Source organism: Canis lupus, chromosome 21 (assembly GCF_003254725.2).
Source record: "Canis lupus dingo isolate Sandy chromosome 21, ASM325472v2, whole genome shotgun sequence".
In the NCBI taxonomy this organism is placed as follows: Eukaryota; Metazoa; Chordata; class Mammalia; order Carnivora; family Canidae; genus Canis; species Canis lupus.
Window position 1 is genome coordinate 37,191,658 of NC_064263.1, and position 17,832 is coordinate 37,209,489.

The window sequence follows — 17,832 nt, forward strand, 5'->3', positions numbered from 1 at the left end:
ATTTATGGAGGGTCTGAAGTTAATGATAAATAATGCAAAATCAGTGTTTACCTTCTAAATCACACTAGAATAAAAAAACTAATATTGCTCATACGTAAAAATTCATAATATAAAAGGCATCTCAAGGAAAAATAGTGTTTAAAAGCATAAATTAGGATGATAGACCTGGTATCGTGATGGTTTTCGTGCTATCTGCTTTGAAATAGTGGTTTGATAAATTCGTTTATTGGTCCCTTAGAAGGTGGTGAAGATAAAGGTAATGATCTTTGTAAGATAATTTGTAAGATCTTTGTAAGATCAAGGGGTGATGAGAAAAAGCATTTAAGATGTGAAGTTAAGTGAAAAGCTGATAAATGCATTGGGGGTGCAACTATGAAATAAATCTGGACAGGTGGAGGATCATGTGGCGGGGGGCAGTGTTGAAATTATAGGATTATTTTCATTATTATTTTTCTTAATGAAGACTCATCTTAGTTTTTGTTTTTGTATTACCTTTCCATACATTAAATGAAAAATTATAGCATCAATGGCTGTAATCTATGAGACCATCCTAAGATACATTTTTAGAAGATTAAGAATCTCTTCCCACTGCCTTCCATTCTAATCCTCCTGAGATGATCAACATCAACAAGCTATTATGTATTTTTCCACAATTTCCTTTATGCTCAAACAGAAACACATATTTAGTACTTTTTTGGTTGGAGTTGGTGTTTGTTTTCATAGACATGGAATTGTACTATAAATGTAACTCTGTAAATTGCTTTTCGTACTTAACAATACACCATGGGCAATTAGAGATAGATTGATTTCAATCTTTTAAAGAGCTGCATAACAATTTATGCTATTGAGTATGTTACAATGGAGTCAAGAACATTTCTTATTCCTGGGCATTTAGGTTCTTCCTGGGTATTTGCCTCTATAAACCATGATATGATAAATATCTTGGTAGATGTATCTTTATATATCGGGGCTTTTATTTTTGTTAGGTAGATTTTCCAAAGTGGAATTTCTAGACAGTTGGTTCTATTGTCTATTTTAAAAGAAAGAACTTGGAGAAAAAGGTGTGTTTTTTTTTTTTGTAAATTCATGCATATTTACTTTTGCCCTAGTTTTCTGAGGTGATCATTCTTTGTAGGACTAGAGATAAAAATTTGACTTTGCCTTCTTCAAGGTCCCATCCTGGATGAAATCTTAGTTCAGAACATGGGGACACATGCATTTTAAGGGAGAAAAGAAGGGTAATAGGTGGAGTCAGAAAGCAGGTGATCAGGGCCAAAGGAGAAGAGAATTTAAAGAAAGACAGGTGGTCAACAGAGTTAAATGCTGCTGAGACACAGAGGAGAAGCATATTTTTTTTTAAAAAAAGGATTTTATTTGTTCATTTGAGACAGAGAGATACTGAGAGAGTGAACATGAACAAGGTAGAGGCAGAGGGAGAGGGAAAAGCAGAATCCCCACTGAACAGGGAGCCAGACATGGGGCTCAATCCCAGGACGCTGAGACCATGACCTGAGCCAAAGCACATGCCCAACCATCTGAGCCACCCAGGTGCCCAGAGAAGCATCTTTTTTACTGATGGAGAAGAAGGCTGTTCATGAAACTTCATGTGTATCTTTCCTGGGCACAAGGTAAGATGGCACTTCTTTCATTCTTTTGATGTTAGCCATGGTCATGTGACTTGTTCTAGTGAGTAAAATAAGAGCAGAAGTGACATGTGACACTATGAGTTAGAAGACTTTCGGGGTCGATGCTCAATTTTCCCTCTCTTTCTCCCCATCGCAGTGACTGGTGCCATTCTGGATATGGAGAATCTATAAATCAGAGTTCTTGAGTGAGGACAACATATGGCACAGCACCCTTACCTCCCAACCAATGTGAGACAGACACATGTGGCATAGGTGAGATATAAACCTGATTGTTTTAAGCCAGTAAGGTTTTAGGGTTGTTTGTTACTACAGCATACTTAACCTATCCTGACTGATACCTGGATAAAAGGTTCATTTGAGAAATACTGAAGTCTGATCTCAAGGGGGTAAAGAGTAATCAAATTGTAGCTCAGGGGGTTAAAGTCTGGGTGTGTAGTAAGGAAGTGTAAGTAGCAAGTGTTGGATTACTCTCAAGGTTGCTTAGGGGCTATCAGAACCCAGTTCTGCCGGTTAGTTAAATAAATGCTCTTTGGGGAAACCTATGAATAATTCTAGAACACTTTTAAAATAAACCTAGAAACATTAACTGCATAAATAATGACAAAAGCCAAGACATACACTATAGAATTCTTTATATATAGATTAAGATTCCAGCAGCTTTTATGCATCTCAAAGCTTACTGAAGATATAAGAATATCACACTATAAATTCCTCTGTTTATTTCTAGGAAAAAATATTTGTTTTTCCAGATGAAATACATTTCCTTTTATTAGTTAATGAGAATTATGTCAACATCCCTACAAAGCCCTTGTTCTTGCTCTCTTCTTATCTTTCCTTCCAAGGGGTTGAAAGATTATGCTTTATCTGGATGGTAAAGCATATTGCTCTTTGCTCTTGGGGGCTAACTTGTGGAGCAGAGGAGCATCAGGCATGGGGTCATGTTGGAAGATCTGGAGGACCTAGACCACGCAGGGTGGTGAATGCAGTGAAGGCTCTGTTATTTTTTTTTTATTTATTTTTTATTGGTGAAGGCTCTGTTATTGACTGTGGCCAAGACAACTCATAACTGGAAAAGACCCATCAGAAATTCTATGGAGCAACAGAATAGAGGATGGGACTGTGTATGTGCACATGGGCGTGCATGAGCATGCATGTGTACCTATTTTACTGAGGATGGCCCTTACACCAGTGGTCACCTGACTAGTAAAATCTAGCAATATCCTGAGAATCATTCAGCTGTAGTGAAACCCTCCAAAAGTAGAAAACAATGTTGATGAGACCCTGATTCCCAGCGGATAAGACCAGAGCTGTCTACTGCACAAGATGAGAGTTTTTGAAACCGCAAGTCACATGATTTTAGGGGATTGTGAAATTGATTTAGAGCATCCTGACCCAAGTTTTTAAAAAAGTAAGATAAAATGGAATAGAAAAATCAGCATGCATCCCATGTTGTAAAGGTAAGGTTTTATTTTTGTTTTTAAATGAAACTTTTGGGGTCTGTGTGTGTGTGTGTCCCTGATTGTGATCAACAATGTATTTCTTACTGTGGGTTCTGGGTCAAAACAATTAGAAACCTCTGGTCCAGAACCTACAGAGCCTACATTTATTCTCTGGGGACAGGGGCAGCATGACACTGAAAAACCCAAAGTGGGTAATAGCAAAAAATGGGTGAGAACTGGACATTGTTGAGAAGAGAGCTCCTTCGAAAGCTAACGTCAGTGGTGGGATCACTGACTTATTGAGTGAACCAGGGCCTCCCAAGTGTGCAGACAAGAGGTTTCAATGAGTGCGCACTGGCATGGCTGAGCAGAGTTTGTTAGTCAATAAATGCTTAAATTGGTACACCCTGTCAGTAGCAATTTGTATTAAATCCCTCTCCTTGATCTTGGATCAATTTCTTCCTGCATAATAAACCAGAGGGATAATCTGAGAGACAAACTGAAGGTCAAACCAAGGGAGAGCCACCGAGCAGAAGGGCCTGACGTGAGGTGAGGTGAACGTGGTGTGCACAGGCCCGACGGTGAGGTGGGAAGCCCGACAACTGGTCAGGTGCACGGATTCCCCACGAGGACCTGATGGTGTGGAAGATGATTTTTAGGTGATCCTGATGCTCAGTGTGAGGGCAAATCTGAGACATGAAAGTACCCAGGGATCAAACATCGTTTCCTTTGCTACAGGACTTTTGGGCTGTGTTATTTTATTTTAGGATCACATTACTTTCGAATCTTTCATTAAAAATCACTTCGAAAAAAAAAAAAAAAACCACTTCGAGTTCTTTTCCTGAACCAGTGGTATGCGAGTGACAAATAAGTAAATGGAGATTGCTAAGACTGTAGCTTGTTTTATTTTCTTTTAGGTCTCATCCTCTTGTTTATACTACTCTGTGGCAAGTTTATACACTGTAGCTTTTTTTTTTTTTTTTTTTCCTATCCATAGAAGTTTTAGAGAGCATCCACCAAGCCCGGTGAGGAGTGCACTTAGGATCCACAGATACTTATTTATTTATTTTTTTCCCCCACAGATAGTTTAAACTGTCATAACACTTTTTATTAAATCATTACCTTCTATCTTTTTAATTTTACTGCAGTCATGATTTTTTTTTTTTTTTACCTCTGAAGATGATTGCAGCCATAGAACCAGAATCATCACAATATTGAGTAGTTTTTTTTTCCCTTCTATTTTCAACACATTAGCTGTGCCTGGCATGCTGCAAATATCATCTTGTCATCCAGACTGAAAGTGTCATTCTGGGTATGTACGATGTCCCCACCATTAAATTGCTGATATAAAAGGATTCTTTTTAGGCTATGTCAGTGATAGAGGGCCAAACATGCACTGATTTGAACATTTATCTTTTTCTCCTTTGTTCACAGGATGATTATAAGGACGAAAGATCTTCATTAGGAGAATAGCATATTTTATTTAGCCTAACTCTGTTTAATAAATAGGACCACATTTAAGGCAAGTTATAACATAGAACAAGGTTTGGGATTTTTTTTTTTAATGTAAACATAAATCCTTCCTAAAAAATTACCAACCTTTGTCAAGATGTTAATTCCCTTCGGTCACTAGTTACGCTCTTTCATTTATTTCATTGTTTATTTCTCTGTTCATTTATTTAGGACTTGCCAAGACAAACCAGTTGGTAAAGATTTTCCCTTTGGCCCATTGCAGCCTCTAACAAACGGGGGCTGTCACTGCATGTGCCAGTTTTTTTGCATCGAGGTCACTTGTCCTTGTGCATGTTTAGCTCAGGTGGCCTCGGAGACTCATATTTTCCCCCTTCTATACCACACTGCTCATTTTTTAAAGGATCCCTGCTCATCTTGCTTGATGAACACTTAAAACCTATAGGAAAAACATAAAAGCAAATTTCCTTTTATTTCCTTTATAAAAAAAATCCAGATTTTTTTTCATAATCCTAAGTGCTATTTTTCCATTTTGTAAACATTCAAATATATATTTCCATAAAAGATAGAAACTATCTAAGGAAAAAAAAAAAAGCTGTATACCTGTCCTATCTCTTCATGAACCTGCCTCCTTTCCCCAAAGGGGCCAACAGAAATTTTCTCAAAGGGTGGTTTGGTTTGCATTTGGAGACAGCAGAAGCGAACTTTAAAGATAACACGGTTTACATGTGTGCTGGGATTCCTAATCACCTCTTCCTTGGCTGGCTTGAAAAATTAAACACGCCGTGTCCTCTGTACAACCAGATGTGCATGGCTCCTCATTGCTTTGAACAGTTCCAGAACCTTAGTAATTTGAGTTTATCTCAAAAATTACTGAACGGCACGGCAAGAAATTAAACTAAAAATTACGTTCATCCATCACCTTTTATGAGCCATGGAAAACTACATGGGGAATAAATCTTTGCAAGCAAGACAGTCTCTGTTATAAGTGGTTCTTCTCACTTCAAATGCATTAATATTCAAAACCATAACCTGTCGCGTGCTCAGCTTTGTGTGAGAAGGGGAACAAATCAATCCCCTCCTTCTGTTTACTGTGTTGATTAGCACTGTTCTCTGGGTGCCTGGGGTTCGGGAAGCAGCTGGCTGTCTCCCTTAAAGGGGTAGGCACCCGGGAAGCCCGGGCCGGAGGGCCAGCCGCCCACTGCGGCCACGGCCCAGGATCCTAAGGCTTCCAAGAGGGTTCCCCAGCCTCCCTGCCTGGCCGAGGGCACCAGGGCTCAGAGAGCCCCTGAAACTCTGGCAGGCTGACAGCACGGCTAGTGGGTGCCAGGGGCTCTGGATCCAGCCCAGTCTGACTCAGGACACTTCTGGATTCCTCCAAGGTGCTCCTCAAAAAGCAATCAAAGGCCACAAGGAGCTGATGCCTCCAGCAGCTGGAGCCTTCCAGGTGTCTCCAGAGTGGAGAACAGAGAGCCCTGCCTGTTGCCAGGGGCTAGAGACGCCCCCTCACCCCACTTACTTCCAGGGGTCCTGGAAGTCCCAGCAAACTGTTCACGCCCTGTGTCACAGCCTGGCCTGGGAGCTGGAGGGGCCTCGAGTACCTTGGGCCCTGGGTCCCTGCTCTGCCCTCAGGGGAAGTGCTCATCGCTCCTTTTTTTTTTTTTTTTTAAAGATTTATTTATTTATTTATTTATTTATTTATTTATTTATTTATTATTATTTATTTATTTATTTATTTATGATAGACAGAGAGAGAGAGAGAGGCAGAGACACAGGAGGAGGGAGAAGCAGGCTCCATGCCTGGAGCCCGACGTGGGACTCAATCCTGGGACTCCAGGATTGTGCCCTGGGCCAAAGGCAGGCGCTAAACTGCTGAGCCACCCAGGGATCCCCCCTCCCTTTTTTTAAAGATTTATTTATTTATTTATTTATTCATGATAGAGAGAGAGAGAGAGAGAGAGAGAGAGGCAGAGACACAGGAGGAGGGAGAAGCAGGCCCCTGCAGGGAGCCCAAGGCGGGACTCGATCCTGGGACCCCAAGGTCACGCCCTGGGCCAAAGGTAGGCGCTCAACCCACTGAGCCCCCCAGGGATCCCCGGAAACGCTCATTTCAACTTGACCTGGAGCAGTGCGTGCCTGCCTAGGTGGCATCGTTTCTGCCTCGGTGCCTGGCATTGGTCCCCCCTCCCCAACCTCTAGGTGGTTGTCAAAGTCAGAATAAACGCCTTCGTAGCGGAAAGCCCGCTCTCTCCACCTCTCTCCACCGTTTGCAGAGTCACCTCGCAGTGTCCCCAGTTGGTGATTGTCTGCGTGGCCAAAGGTGCTGATTAGTGCGCATGGGGAGAAACCAGAAGGCAGCCCTCCTTGGCGGCTGTCCCCTGTCCCGAGTTCAAGTCTGTTTCCACGGCAGCCGCAGATGGTGTCGCAGAGAACAGTCTCAAACCTTCCCCGCGATCAAGCAATCAGGGGGCTCTTTTTTTTTTTTTTTTTTTAAGAGGCCCTCTTTGTAAACAACCTAAAGGGTAGCTGGGATCCTGGCCCCTTAGGGAGAGCCTCGGATGCCTGGTCACCCACTGCCCCCCACAGGACAGCGGGGCCCCCATCATGCGATGCCTTGGGACAGCTCCTGTAGGAAGTGTCCTCTTGGGAATGACAGTCCTCTGTCTGTCCACGGCCGGCATCCCCACTGGGCTCGCAGTGCCCACTCTCCAGACTCCCTCACGTCCCCTAGCTCCTCAGCCCCGGTGCATCCAGTGCACCCTGCCTTGCCAATCAGTCTCCCTGCCTCTGCCCACCAGCAGCTCAGCCTTCCCAGAGAAAAAGCACACAATCACACCCCTTGGTGCCAGAGATGGGGCATCTCGAGCTACATTCCCCATCACAGTCCCACCCCTCCCGGACCGGCCTGCAGCTCTTCCACTGGCCCTGGGGTCAGTGATCATTCCTCTCCTCCCTCCCTAACTCCAGTTCTTGCAGGAGGCTTCCAAATGAATGATTCGGAGGTCCTGAAGGTAGGGGCCAGGATTTGTTTACATTTGTGGGACTAATATGTCGAATACATGACATAAATAAGCAAACGGGATAAAACTGTTGAACCTGGGGGAGCCTGGCACAGTCGGTTAAGTGGCTGACTCTTGGTTTCAGCTCAGGTCACGGTCTCAAGGTCCTCAGATCGATCCCCGTGTCGGGCTCCACACTCAGCAAAGAGTCTGCTTGGGACCCTCTCTCTCCCTCTGCTCCTCCCAGTCATGCTTTTTCTCTCTCTCCCCCACATCAATCAATCAATCCATCCTTTAAAAAACTACTTAACCTGGGTCCCCACAAACCAAGTCCTCTGTCCTGAGAATCGTAATCATGGAGAAGGGAGGGAGACAAAGTTAAATTGGACGCTAACCGATTTTTTGAAGCCCCATGATCAGCACAGCCACATGTATTCTCTCATGTAATGCTCGCCCAAGTCTGCAAAGTAAATAACATGATTTCCACTTTTCAGGTACAGAAAATTAAGTGGTCCAGGTTCACCTAATTCTGCAGCTTGAGTGCTTTTCTGTGCATTGGCTCCCTGGCTTCCCATCTGCCCTTCTACCTCGCACCTTTATCTCTTTCAAATTCTCTAACAACCTGGGGAGCTTAGGAAACCAGTGGCGTCAGTGGAAGCTCCTTGGGAGAAGGCACCATTCGAGCTGGTCTCTGCAGATGGCGAGATGAAGAGATGCCCCAGACTTTCACACTCTCTGATGACACTTTGCAGAGAAGGCAAGAGGGGGCTGAGCCGCGCATTAGTTTGGATGTATCTGATTTTGATTGCAAGTGACAGATACCCAACTTCAAACAGAGAAAGGAAATTGCATGTCAAGTACCTAGGGAACCTGAGGCACATTTGTGGGATGTTTGGATATGGAGCTCCGACAATGTCATTAGCAGGTGGCCCTTCTCTGTCTAGGTTTTCCTCCCCTCCCCATCCATATTGGCTTTATCATCAGGCAAGTTATCTCTACCTGGTGGCCACGTCTACAGCTCTAGGCTACACTGTCCTCTGGATTCTTGCTGCGTTGCACCCCCATCCCCCAACCTCTGGTCTCTGAGCTGCTTCAGATCACAGTCCATACCTTCATCTATATTCCCAGGGCCGGGCCCAATGATCAATCACTAAATAGATGGATGAATACCATCCGCTGGTCCTCTTCAAGTCCGGACTGGTCAAGTTCACTGCTGGGGGTAAGGGGAGGCAGTAAGGACAGATCCGAGAGGAAGTTTCTCTTTGTGTACCTTTCCGCTTAGTTTTTAATTCTCGCACTGTTTGCTTTTGTTCTCCAGTGATTTTTGACAGAGCTCTTCTTTAACCTCCAATCAAGAGTTGACAGGAGTGGGGCTGGGGTTAGGTAGGGATGGGCCGATGGAGAGGCACTGCTAATGTTGCAGCAGTTTTTAGAGGAGAAGCAAATGTTCTAAAATTAGATTGCGGTGATGATTGCACAACTCTGTGGATCGACTAAAGAGCAGTGAATTGTATGCTTCAAATGGGCAAATTGTAGGGTATGTGAATTATGTCTCAATACTGTGGTTTCAAGAAAATGATTTTGAGGGATAAAAAATCCAGAAAAGGGTAATATTACAACATAGAATAAACAGAAAGGCCCCTGAGTATTACCTTCCCCCACATTTACTCTCACTATAGGTACTATGTTATCAATAAGACTACCTATGGTTAGCAGACAGAGCTATAATTATGTAAAGGAAAGAGAAGGCAAGGACTTGTGTCTCTTTTCTACATGGTGATCTCAGTGCCTAGAACAGTACCTGGTATATAGCAGGTGTGCCAAGTTGCAGAACATGGGCACAAATTCTTTGTAGCTCTGCTCATCAAAAGGTGGAGTCTACTTCTCCTCCCCTGAGTTTGGCCACATGGCTTGAGTTGGTCAAGGGGACGTTAGTGTACGTGATGTAAGTACACCTTTAAAAGTACTAGAGCAGGGGCACCTGGCTGGCTCAGTGGGTTAAGAGGCTGTCTTCAGCTCGGGTCATGATCCTGGGGTCCTGGGATGGAGCCTCATGTTTGGCTCCGCTTCTCCCTCTCCCTCACAACCCCCCTCCCCACCCCCACTCCCCGCCATGCTCTCTCTCTTAAATAAATAAATGAAATCTTTAAAGGAAAAAGTACTAGAGCAATAAGGGTGCCCCAAGACACAGCCTGGAGATGTGGGGTGATGTGGTGCTAAGACCATCTGGACGGTATACACATCTGAACCCACTTAAAGCCTCCTTTAAACTTTTTAAGATTTGGTGGCAGGTGTGGAATCCACACTCTTGCTGCCACTCAAGACAAGCCTCGTATGTAAGTTCTCCCACCTGTTTAACCTGCTGATCACCAGTCTGGAGTGGCCCATCTCTTTCTTTGGTCTCTTTGGGTCCTCTGTGTCTGGAAGGTGGCAGTGCAGGGGGGAGGGTGTCAGCTTATACTTGGGAAGCTCCCCAAGAGCTTAGAAGCACCGAGTGGAGGACTCTGAATCTGACATGGGCGGCCTGACAACGTTCTCCATTCCATTAGAAAGATGAGAATGAGGTTGTTCAACACATGCTCCCAGGCGACAGGAATTAAGCTGCTGGACTTGCCATTGCTTTTCCTAAGAATTGAGAGTTGAGATTTTTGAGAGTTGACATTAAGCGGTAGGACTTGGGATGGCACCAGATTGTTCTAGAACACATTGCACTACAAGCATTTCTGGAGAAGCCTCGGGGAAGAGGACAGGAGAAGAGCAGATACATGTACTTCATACGTGGCCATTTAAATGCGCTGACACACCATGTACCATGCTATAGCTGGCGAGTCAAGGCCACTTTTTCTAATTGTCCCAGACCACAATGAAGTGTTCAAACCTGACGTTCTCACATTCATTTTCCTGACCCCTGTGCCACAGCTTTTTGGTTGCTTCTTGTCTCTTAAATGAACCATTTGGACTCCCTCTGGGTCGTAGGACTCAGCTTTCCACTAAGAACTTGAAACTATTCTTTCTTTGGATTTTGGTGTCCCCCTCCAAAAAAAAAACCTCATAAATAGGAGGAGGATGACCAACTCATTCCAATTTTCTCAGTTTTAAAATGAGAAGTCTTGATTCCCAGAAAACCCTTCAGTGCTGGGCAGACCGTCCTAGTTGGTCCTCCTACGTGGGCAATCTCCAGAAAACCCAGATGGCTCAGCTAATCGCCCATGCCCACATGTAGCTGGGGAAGCCTACAGTGATGCCCATCTCATCTGTAAGATGAGAGATAACAATAGCGTATGTCACGTCTGGTGGCTGGGAGAAGCAAGATGGAACATGCAGAGTGCTTACTGCTATATAGTAAGTTGCCAGTAAATATTTATCATCGTCATTGTTGTTATTCTTAATATTATTATTTAGCAATCTACTTGAGAAAAGCTAAATTAGCATAATCCTGCAGGAGAATTTAGGAAGTGAAAACTAAAGCTACACAAATAAAATGAATAAGCTACACAAATAAAATGAATAAGATGAGAACTTTGGGGCCATGGGGGTGCCTCACCTTTACAGCAATAACCAAATTAATAGTATCTGACCTGAATGAAATTATTCACATAGCTTTTGGAAAAAGTGCCTGTCTCATATTTAAGATCTTCTGGGGAGTGCTCAAGAAAGAGGGTTGATGACACCCCAAGACAATTGCATGCAGTAAACTACCAGAGGAAATTTAGGAAAAATGTACCACATATATTTTGCCTTTGGCAGCTAGCAACTATTGAGCACCAACTGATTCAGAATCCCTGAGAGCAGATCCCAGAGGGCCACATTTTCAACACATTGCCCAAGTGATTCTTATGCACCCTGAAGCCTGAGAAGCCCACACTAGGACTTCGGCTCCTAGCAGGTGGGAACTTGTACCTTATTCACGCCTTTATCTCCACCCCCAGCCCCTATACACGACCTGTGCTCCCAAATCTGTCCCTATTTATCAATCTGCCTTTTTGTTTTTGATGTCAAGGATTTGGTTTGCCCAGAGAGTGTTTCTCCAGAATGAGACACCAACACATGTTCTAGTCACTGAAACGTTTATTTAAGCTAGTTTTTCACCCTGGTGGTAATGATCAGGGCTGAAAATGCTCTGAAAATCAACACATTTCATGAGGAGAGGAACCAATGAAGTCTGTGCAGGCAAGAGGCTTCGACTAGACCGAAAGAGCACTTTAAAAATAATTGCCTGGCCTGCCATGGAAGGTACACTCTCCTTTCCAATTAATGCCATCTGGTTATCCACTGCGAGACAAAGCCCCTCCTCAGGAATGCCGGGCGCTGGAAGGAGGACAAGTCATCTAATTCTCCACGACATTTCCATCTCCATTTTAATATGGAAAATCTCGATGAAATGGATTCTACAAGAACAGATTTTCATTATTGAAAAGCCGTCAGAATAAATTAGCATGAAGAGGAAGCAGGAAAACACTAGATTGGATTATTCAGAGCAATTTGATTATCCGCCCATTGTCAAAGTTGTTTCATATGCATTTAGTAGGTGTTTAGAGACCCTAAGTATTGCTCTTTCTGCTAGTGAAAAAGTTAAGTTACCAGTCTTGTCTGGGTGGTTTATTTGAATGCTTTGCCTGCTATATCCAGGTCATTCGGTTATTTTGCCTCTTGGGTGGGTACTGATAGAGCAGTGGTTAGAAGAGGGATTTACCCTTTGAAAGTCCTGCACAGCCTCAGAGTGATCATACGTGAGCACACACGTGGCAGGACTCCACCTGGAGAATTTTGTCAAAGGAGAGAAGAGAGCAAAATGGATACAGGTAGGCAGATTTGGGGGTTGTAGGCAAGACCCGAGCTGCTCCTTTTGTGGGTGAGCCGTGGGGATGGCCTCAGAGACTGCTGGGGTCCTGGGAAGACAGCCAGGGGAAGGGGAGATTGCTCGCAGGCTAATGTCAGTGTGGCCAGGGCTCACAGATAAGCACGGGGCTCCCAGGCCTGTCCCCAAAGGCCACACAGGCAAGGTTTCCCTTCCCTTTCTCCCCTTCTGCACTAACTTCCATGCCTCCCTCAAGCTGCCTGTGTCAGATTCAGTCATCCACTTGGTGTTTCTAAGTTCCTGGGAGCTTCCCAAGTGTAATCTGAGGTGCCCCCGGCCCTCCCCTTCCAGCTGCTTAAGCAGAGGACCCAGTGACACCAAGGAAACAGGCGGGCCACTCCAGGCCGGTGGGCAGCAGGTTAAACAGGCAGGGAACCTACATGCAGGACTTGTGTTGAATGGCAGCAAGGCGTGTGGATTCCACACCTGCCACTAGTTTAAAGGAGGCTGTAAGTGGGTTCAGATGTGTATGCCATCCAGCTGGTGTCAGCTATCTCAGGGTTGTGTCCCTGGGGCAGCCTCTGGGAGTGGGGCACGTCTTCTCAATGAGATTCTCCTAACACCAGTATTTCTCGAATACCAGCTACATCCCGGGCTGGGCATTAGTCCCCCACAGAGTCATTATCTACGTGTAAGTGGGTATTAGAGAATATACGCGTGGATGGGAAAAGCAGCCAAGCCTTTCCTCTTCGGTTTATGACTGTTTCTGTGTCTAGATTCCTGGCTCAAGCTCAGGGACCATGTCCTGTCATCCAGCAACTACCTCGGTGCTTGGTACTTGGCGGACACATAGTAAACAGGCAGCAAGTGAGTGAGCAAGTGGACAGTGGCCCCATGGCATTGGGTTACTGCTCCCATTTTACAGCTGAGGAAACGGAAACTCAGAGGTTAAAGGATGTGCTTGTGGTTCGCAGAGCTAAGGTGGGGACTACAGGGCCTCGCCCTACCTTTGTCTTTGGGCTGAATCCCATGATGGGTGGGACTGAGGGCCAAGCCTCCAAGCCCGGTTCTAGAGCACAAGCCTGTGAGCCCCATCCCCCTCCAGCAGGGGCACTGCTGGGAAATACCCGCTTGCTTACTTTCCCTTACCAAGGAGACTCGATTTAACCCCATCCCTAACTGGTGGCTTTTATCAAATGGCAGTCGAAGTGGTGCCTCTTCATTGTCCACTGGTAGCGCCTCTCTCCTGAGGTTCTTCTGGTCTGAAGGCTTCGCTGGCGCCAGGCTGAACATGTCTCACCCCTGCTGCTGCTGCTTCCCCCTGTGGGACCCACAGCTCCAGGCACCTGGGCCCAGCCCCTACTGTGTGGCCCTGGGGGCCTCTGCTCTGGTCTCTGAAGGGCTGGAGCTCCCACGGTCTCTGGCATGGGTTTTCTGGCTGCCTGAGACTGTGTTCAGAGCCCCATGATGGGTGTCTAAAGTGAGGGATGGGGGTGGGGTGGGACACTATGCTAGAGAAGCTCCGAGGCCCATAGCATGAAGAATTTTACGTATCCTGTTAAGTTTCTCTACTGTTTCCCAAGGCAATGAACTCACTGGATATCAGCCCCAAATTTTCTAACTCACTGTTTACCGGACGGAGGTAAAGTTTCTTCTCCAAACTGGGTCATGCTATATGACTACTCATCAATCACAATACCTTTTCCTCCCTGGAGCCCAGACACAGACTTGAATTTCTCCTCAATACAGTCTTCTAGGCGGTTACCACCAATGCACCGGACAAAATCTATTTGCTACTCTGATTCTAGATTCCCCCGCCATTTCCATAAGGGGAGAAAGTTTCCATCATCCAGGAAAGCACAATCCACCCTCCCTGCTCCCCTCCGTTCCTTGCTCCAGGGTCATGCATCCCACCCCACTCTCACTCCCCCAGTCTCACCCCAAGGGACAGGCCCACACCCATTCTAAGAACAACAGGTCTGTGGCTCTGTCAGCAGCCCCGGGCAGTGGCAAGGCTCTGGGTGGGACACAGGCTTTCCTGCTAAGCTCTCCCAGACTTTCACTAATCAGGGGTCTAATTTTGCTTCCTCCACCGCTATCGAATGGGATTTCCAAAGTTGTCCATAGGCAGCACGAAGTCAGTGGGCACTACCCAGCCCTGAACCAGGGAACAGCTCTTCATCAAATGAAAGCTGGGGGGATCCCTGGGTGGCTCAGCGGTTGAGCACCTGCCTTTGGCCCAGGGTGTGATCCTGGAGACCTGGGATCAAGTCCCGCATCGGGATCCCTGCATGGAGCCTGCTTCTCTCTCTCTCTCTAAAGAATACATAACTAAAATCCTTAAAAAAAAGAAAAAAAAGAAAGCTGGCTCCTGGTAGTTCCTGTTTCCTTTGTTAGCAGAGAGAGAGAGAGGGGGAGAGAGAGAGAGAGAGGGAGAGAGAGAGAGAGGGGAGCCGTGGGCTGGGAGCCTCTTGCTGAGCAGCAGGTGACTGGCAGCTGGGAAAGGCCGTGCGGGGGGCCCCATCGCTGCCTCTTTCTCGGGGCTCCGGGGCTGCGGGACCAGGATTCTGTCCCAAATCAGAGCAAATGCAGACTGTTGTCACCCATGAGCCAGGGCCGATGTGCGAGGAATTTCAAAGTGGAGTTTATTCAGTCCCAATTAAATCCCATTTTACAAATTCCATCCGAGTCCTCAGCAGGAGGAAGCCCATTAAACCTCTTCCCACTAAGCCAGCCTAGGTGGCAGTGCCGGGCCGCGCTGGGAAGGCTGTCAGAGCAGGAGTTCTGTGGTTTTCTTAGAAATGGCAGAAGGATTTATGGGGTATAACTAAGCACCAGAAAGACAAGGTTATTTCTAAGCAGGTATCAGAAAATAAAACGACAGGCATGAAATGGGAAAAATAATCTTTGAAGAGAAGCATTCGAGGAACCCAGGGGCTCACAAATCAAAAGAGAAAAGGTGGTTTTTTTTTTTTTTTTTTTGTCTTTGGTTCTTTAAAGAAGGCCAATTTGCTCCAGTCAGGGATACCCAGTGAACATTATGGGCTTTCTAATGGCTTGTGATTAAAACAATCTTAAAAAGAACATTGCAGATAAAGCTTCCTGGGGTGTCTTTTAGCTGTTGCATGGGCCACCAGAGAATTAGTCCGTTCTTCACTCAACATGCAGCCTAGAACTGGAAGTCAGTAGGATATCCTAATGTTAGCATATCCTCCCTCTAGTCACCTTTTTAACCCACCCAGGTGTCCTGGAAGCCCAGCATCGGGGCACTGGACCAAATTCTTCCTCTTTATTCTGGATATGAAGTCAGCCCTAAATGCACCCCACATTGCTACCCTGCCTTTCTGCCCTTTTAAAGTGGGCTCCCTACTGCATGGCCTCCTTCATCTCCACTGAGGTCTCAGGCAGCGTTAAATCCAAGAAACCAGTTCCTGCCCCACCTCCTCGGGCCTTGCTGGACCTCCTGTGCACCAGACATCTTCAGACTCCAGTCTAGCCACTGGGAACACATCATAAGGGGTGAAGAATGGGGTGGGGTGGGGAAGACCATTACCATCTCACTCCAGCACCTGACCTTTGTCTATGACACCCCTCTGGGGGTGGGGGCAGGTCACAGAGGCTGAGTAGGGCACAGGGGTGGGGGGCAGAGGGGGGAGTGTTGACCCTCTACCCTCTCCCTCCCTCCCATCCTCCCCTCCTTTTTGCTTTCCTTCTTTGTACTTACTTTTAAAAGTCTAATTAGGTGAGAGTAAAATAAATGAATTTCGAGGCTTTCCCTGACTTTGCAATTAAAGTTTGCAAATTAAATATTTCAAAGACTGTTCCGTTGCTCTTCCTCCTCCTCCTCTTCTGCCTTCAGAACTTTTCCAGCAAGTTAGACCTCTGACCCCTGGCTGGTGATGGGATCCTTGGACTTGAACCGCAAGGCAGATGCTTTATCTCATCCTTTGATTGCCAACATAACTTTCCGTTGATTTTATAGAAACAGAAGTTTTATTGGAACAGGGAACAAGTTATGGCTTCCCACCGCACTTCAGAAACAACCTCGCTTTGATTAGTCATTCAGCTCCCATAGATTTACTATTGGCAAAAGGACACTTTAATTATAAAGAAAGAAAATAGAAAAACTGTCTTTTCTGCAACGTTTCTTTCTGGAACCAGTGAAACCCCAGGTAGAACTCTGGGAGTTAAATGAGAACAGCACAGCAGTCTTTCATCCTTTTGCAGATTTAAAAGACAAGGGAATTAAAAGTGCACTTATTAGAGGAAAGCTGAACACCTGTTTTCTCCTTTTTTTTTTTTTTTTTTTTTTGTGCTCAAACAGGAGATCTGGGGTTCCCTCTGCTGGCAGACTTCCCGGAGACCTTCCAGCCCAGGTATGCGGATACAGAAATTCTCAACAGGACTGAGCCAGCAAGATTGAGTCTGAGGGCAAAGCCTAGGATGGTTGGAAGCCAGGAGCTGGCCCAGGTTGAGAAAGGCAGGCCTGCCAAGACGAACAGCAGAAATCAACTACCCAAGGAAAGAATGGAAGTCAAGGAGCTGTCAGAAACCGGGGAAGCGGTAGGCATCAGTAGGCCTATAGGATAAGACTATGCAGTTAAATGCCTGTAAGGGTCCAACTGGTAAGTGAAATGAGGTCAGAGAGTAGGGTGTAAGACAGTAGGGAGTGGTGTCAAACAGGAAGCTAAGTGCCTCTGTCTGAAGAATCCTCAGATCCATTGACTTGTGGCCATGAAAGGAGGCAGGTCCAGTATTACCAGATCTTCTCATTTTTAAAGAAAATTGTACAGTCTTTACTTTTTACTTGAAACATCCCAGTTTAAAACATTGGACAAGTCAACGAACTATGGGGGGGCGGGTATATGACAAAGTCTATGGCCTGTACAAAATCAAATGTCAAGGTAAGATCTAGATGGAGAAATGAGAGAAGGAGGCACAAAGTGGGCACAGATGGGAGTAGCTAGGGACCTGGGAAGAGGTGAGGCCCCCAGAAAGGGCCAGCTTCATGAGAGGCACATAGAACATGGCCTCAGCCTTTCTGCACTGCCACGGGGGCTTCATGCTGCCCGTCTCTCTCTTGGCACCAGTGTGAAGGCTAGGCCGCTACAACAGCCTCAAATCCCTTATGGAATCTGGACCCCTAGACTCTCTGGCACCATCTCCTCCCACTCTCTCCTTCTTTCTCCTATTCCAGCCACAAGGGCCTCTGTGTTCCTTGGATGCCCCAGGGACATCCCTCCCTGTAAGGCCTCTACATGCTCTTCCTTCTGCTTAGAACACTCTTCCCCCAATCTCCACATGGCTGATTCCCCACCTCCTTCCTGTCTTTGCTCAATGTCATCTTCTGACCTCTCTGTGCAAAAGTTCAGCCCATAATTGCACCCGGTTGGCTTCTCAGTTCTTATTTTCTTTTTCCAAATCAATTACCACCTTCCAAATACCACACAATTTACTTATTATTTATTGCGTGTCTCATG

General features: G+C 45.8%; 1 long non-coding RNA gene across 1 annotated transcript; it reads left to right on the forward strand.

Annotated features, from left to right (window-relative positions):
* The first annotated feature begins 1,777 nt into the window (after positions 1–1,777).
* On the forward strand, positions 1,778–5,500 carry LOC125753249 (uncharacterized). The gene is made up of 3 exons (XR_007404607.1): positions 1,778–1,898; positions 4,340–4,397; positions 4,520–5,500. It is a non-coding gene; the product is annotated as an uncharacterized LOC125753249 (long non-coding RNA).
* Positions 5,501–17,832: the final 12,332 nt, after the last annotated feature.